At 38.5% G+C, this 5090-nt stretch overlaps 1 long non-coding RNA gene across 1 annotated transcript; it reads right to left on the reverse strand.

Annotated features, from left to right (window-relative positions):
- Positions 1-642: 642 nt before the first annotated feature.
- LOC122989940 lies at positions 643-4812 on the reverse strand. The gene is made up of 3 exons (XR_006405212.1): positions 4690-4812; positions 2274-2303; positions 643-980 (listed from the first exon to the last, which is right to left on the reverse strand). It is a non-coding gene; the product is annotated as an uncharacterized LOC122989940 (long non-coding RNA).
- Positions 4813-5090: the final 278 nt, after the last annotated feature.

The raw sequence follows: 5090 nt of genomic DNA on the forward strand, positions 1-5090 counted from the left end.
TGTGTAATTTGTTGTTCATGAGTCTGCTGTGAGCCCGCAGTTGCTTAGAGTTACACCATAAAACCTCACAGTTTTCACTGATAATGATTACTGTTCTTTAATAAATTCTCATATTTGACAGCTTTCAAATTCAAATAGTTGAGTCTACACACATACAATCCATCATGAACCTTGAATGCCATTATTGAGGTCAAATATTTCTTCACTTTTTCAAATAACCCTTGTTATCCTGAAAAGGGAAATGTGCAAAACATCTATATTTGAAGCTAATAAGAGTGTCTGAGAGTCAAATAAATGCAACTAGCACAAAAACAGTTTGTGGCGTGCACTGTAAGGGTTTTTCTGATCATGGAGCGATTAGCTGAGTGGCGTTCACTGACCGAGTCAATCTGAGTTTAGTCGTTACTAGGACACCTCAGCAGGGAGCAAACCTGTGAACGGTCTGTTACAGTTCAGACTGCAGTGCTGTGGACTTCTGTTGTTTATTCAGTGAAGGCTTGAGGACAGTGTTGAGTGTAGCTTTCATAACACAGTTTGCTTTTTCAGTCCCATGATGCCTTTTGCATTTTGCCGTATTATGTGAAACTCCTCAGAAGATGGTCACCGGACAAACTAGTTTCACAGTGGAGTGTGTACATTCGGTCTGTATTAATTCTGTATTAATTTATGTTCCCAGGTAGGTTGGTTTGCATCTGGTGATGTGATGTTTCTGTGTTCCTTACTTTGTGTGTGTGTGTGTGTGTGACTGCCTTTGCAGATATCATCTATAGTTCATTTGCCAGGCCTCTGCAGCATTCAAGCCCAGAGAAAACATGAAATGAGACCAATGTGTTTGTTTGCGTGTATGTGTGTGTGTGTCAGCTGCAGTGCCTCCTTACCTGCAGTGCTTTCATGCTCTCATATTACCAGTTCTCTATCTCTTATCTCTTTCTCTCTCTCCCTCTTGCTTGCCAAGCCAGCCGGTGTTGACGATGCAGTAGCTGTTGAAAGAGAACAAGTGTGTGTGTGTGTGTGTGCTGTTGACAGAGCTGAGAGATTTAATTGACACCCACAGAGAGAATTATACAAGCTTCCAAATGCTCTCTCTCTCTCTCGCTCTCTTGCTGTTGTTTGTATGTGTTTAACATTTTCCTGCATCTATGTATGTGTGTGTGTGTGTGTGTGTGTGTGTGTGTGTGTTTATGCTCATGCCTGCCCATGTGAACAGGGTCTCGAGTGTGCACGGAGAGTGTTTCTCTCTGTGTTTTAGAGATGCAGTTCACATGACTGTTTCACTTCTGTCCTCCAATGCACCCTTTATTCTCTCTTTTCCACTTTCTTCTATCTCACGCTTTCATTCATTCCTTATTCTTTTTCTCAAGCTCATCCTCTGGCGTGCTGTATAATGAAGATCTTTAATCTATTGTCTTTTTACAACATGCTGCAATACAAACTCAGGGAATTACAACATATCCTGCAGGCTGTTATCTTCCTGCTATCTATCTGCCTTTGTGACTTGACATGCATCTACATTCACACACAAACATGTATTACTATACTTGTGAGGAACAGCTATTAACTACAGTGTGTTTATTGTCTAAACCAACGGTGGAAGAAACATTAAGATCCTTCACATTAGTCTGATAACACTCCATTAAAAGTAAATGTCCTGTGTTAAAATTTTATCCATCAACAGGGCCGCAAAACAGGAAGCCCTCCTTTTTGTGTTGGTTTGTGATCATATGAAAGTAAGCATGAATAATTATATTAAAGTAATAACAAATATTCAACTTAAAGTTATTATAACTAGATTTTGTCCCTTTTATAACACAAGAGGGCAAGGTTGGGCAAAAATGCAGAAGCAACCTTACATTTCAGTTTATTTGGGGCACCTAAGGGTGTGCACAGTTTGCCCATATGGTGATCCATCACTGAGTATAAAGGCTTATCTACAGGGGGCATCATTTCAGCTGAATTTTTCAGTTGTCTGTACCAAGCATGTCTGATAGACCGCAGGTGACCTACACTCAATGCTGTGTCTGAACATATCCAATATAATGACCCAATATAATATAGGTGCAAAGTAAGCATAACCCATGGAGTAACAAGACAACATTTATGGGAAATACTCTAGGTTGAAATAAACCATAAATTAATGAATATTAAAAATATCTCAATCAGCCATAAAACACAGGTTATGTGTAATGTATGTGTATTTGTAGAACATGAGGATTCATAACTGTCAAACCAGAGCGCAGACATCATATACACACTGGAAAATGACTGGAACCTACCTTTTAGAATGATGGATGTTTCTCTGTGATCTGTGAGGATAAACATCATTAAATCCACTTCAATCATAGAAAAAAAGATGCTCCTCATAACTTCTTCTTCTTCTGTCTCCATAATCATCAAATTTCTGTCTCTTTCTTTCATAAAAGTAATCTGGACAATCTTTTTACAGCTACATCCATGCCTGTGTTTAAACTGGAAGTGTTGAAAACTGAGTCGAGCAGATTTGCCATAATGTAAAAAAAAGAAAGAAAGAAAGAAAGAAAGAAAGAAAGAAAGAAAGAAAGGAAGGAAGGAAGAAAAGAAAAGAAAAGAAAAAGACTTCTGTTCTTTTCCAAAAATGTGACATCCCAACTCGATATCAGTCAGAATGATGTCACAAAATGTATTGATGCCTTGCTGGCTGATACAGAACAATTACAATTAGCAACACAATCAGTGTTTTCTGTACTTTGTTCATTTGGCACTATCAGTACAGTTTTAGACATTACTGAGGCTGAGAATGTCCCATAAACACGGTTCCTATATCCCTGGAACTCTGACCATTTCCTCTATTGATTCATATATTTATATTTGTGCTGTATTGAAAATCTTAATCTTTGTAGATAAAGACAAAAATTCAATTTTTATTTTTTCTCAAGTCTCCTGGAGCATGTATAGTACTACTCATGTGCAAAATAATGACATTTCTGAAGAGCATAACTTAATTAATATGACATTCCTGGGAATAAATAAAGGAAGTTAAAAACTAGCAAAATCACTGTAGAGTTTAATGGGTTTAGCTGTTACAAAAGCCATTTAGCCATTCTCCAAACCAGGTTTCAATGTGAACCTGTATTTTCATTTTATACAAAGTAAAATAACCTGCACAAACTGTAACAAACTGAAATTGAGCTTTATTTGTATCAGAAAGCAGGTGTAGCTTGAGAGCAATTAACAGTTTTGGTTTTATTAGCTGGCAAACTAAACGGAGCAGCCAAAACAAATGTTGACTTAAAGCTAGCCACTACAAATGTCAAATAAGTAAAATAGTGTGTAGCCTGGGCAGAGGAACAGGTGGCTGCATGGATTCAAACAAAATGGGTTTTCTGTAAGCAGTGGGAAATGGGGACTCCTTACTGAGGTGTGAACATAATTTAATTTCACTTGCACCAGAAGGCAGGCCAGGTGTTGCAGGAACAGCAGCTGAACAGTACCAAAAAGTTTAGCACATAGACAAAGGTGTTAAGTCAAATCATGATCTTTAGGTTGCATTTAAAGGCTAAAAATATAATTTTCCCTGGTAAACAAGCACCCAGGGGGTGAGGATAGAGAAGGAGTTACATAGAAGAACTTTAGACATTATGCTGTAACATTCTGGATGAGCTTTAAGGGTCTAAAATGGTTTGAAAAAAGACCACCAAAGATAGAGTTCTCTAGAGACAGAGTACTCAAGCTTGGACCTGAAGTTACAATTACCATTTCTGGCAGGACAGGCTCTGATTTAGATTCACCAGGATCACTAAGTTTTGGGGAACAGTTAGGACCACATCAAGGCCTGTAGTGAAGAGGCTGGCTGGTGCTTTGGTTTAATCAAAAGCAATGCAGAGATTGTGTTGAGGACAGGGTTTCCCAGGGAGATTGTCCACATATCAGTGGTGCAATGGCAGGAGCCCTGGGGATTGCCCATTGGTCTGAAGCCCCATTATTCCAAACCCCAAGAGTTCAAAAAAATTCCCATTGGACTGAAAGCTCAGGGTTAGGGTTAGTATGCACTAAATTAACTAAAAAACAAGCATTTTGTAATTGGCATCTTTGTGTTCGTATGTCAAAGTACACTAGGACATTAAGTGCGAAAAACTCAGGGGAGAGTGTGTATTTTCAGAGCAATGGGCCTTTGGACTAATGGCTTTTGGTCCAATGGGAAGTTTTGGGGTTTCGGAATAATGGGCAATCGGACCAGTTGCATAACACCGGATCCCTGGGGACCCAATTGGATAAATATTCTCCAAGACATGCTAAGCTTTGCAAGGGGGCCTGGAGTTGGTGGTGGTAGACTATGCCAAATACTGCTGATATGCAGTGTTAATTTTGACAAGAATTTTAAATTTAGTTTTAGTCTTAACCACCTACTGAAAATTGTAAGGGTGTAAAGTCACATTTTAGTCTTTTGTTTGTTTGTTTTAGTAAAGATATAGTCATATTTAATATCATAATAGATTTTGCCGAAGGATATTTCTCCTGGCTGTAAAAATTCCAGTGAGATGTAAGCATACTTTGAACTATGTGTTCAGTCATCTAGGCTGAGAATGTGTTACTGACTTACCGTACTTCTTTCATATATCATATAAAAATGAATTTCTAAAATTTGATAGACCCACACCCAGTTCAATAATATTTCCTCACAGGACATATTTATTTTCTGCATATACACTGTACCTTGGCACTGTGTTGACACTATGACCGGATGTACAGTGAAAGTGAAGCAGACGCTGTTGACATGGCACACTGCCCTCTTCATTTGCATAGAATCTGAAGAAATACAGAGAGGTTACAGATAGTATGAAATTATTTGGTCCATCTTAGTTTGCTACTCATTGACTGGGGGGGTAATTTTTCTTTAACAAGACTCCTTTGAAATACAACTTTTCACTTTTCACCTTGTCACTGCCTGTTTTTTTGCACTGATTTTTTGTATAGCCTACTGACAGGGTTTCCCATAATTTGCCATGCCATAGTTTACCACTGGCATCTCCCCAACCGACACTTGTGACACAGATACACACAGACATAGACACACAGACACAGACACACACACACACACACACAAGCAAACACAC

Source organism: Thunnus albacares, chromosome 10 (assembly GCF_914725855.1).
Source record: "Thunnus albacares chromosome 10, fThuAlb1.1, whole genome shotgun sequence".
NCBI classification, from domain to species: domain Eukaryota; kingdom Metazoa; phylum Chordata; class Actinopteri; order Scombriformes; family Scombridae; genus Thunnus; species Thunnus albacares.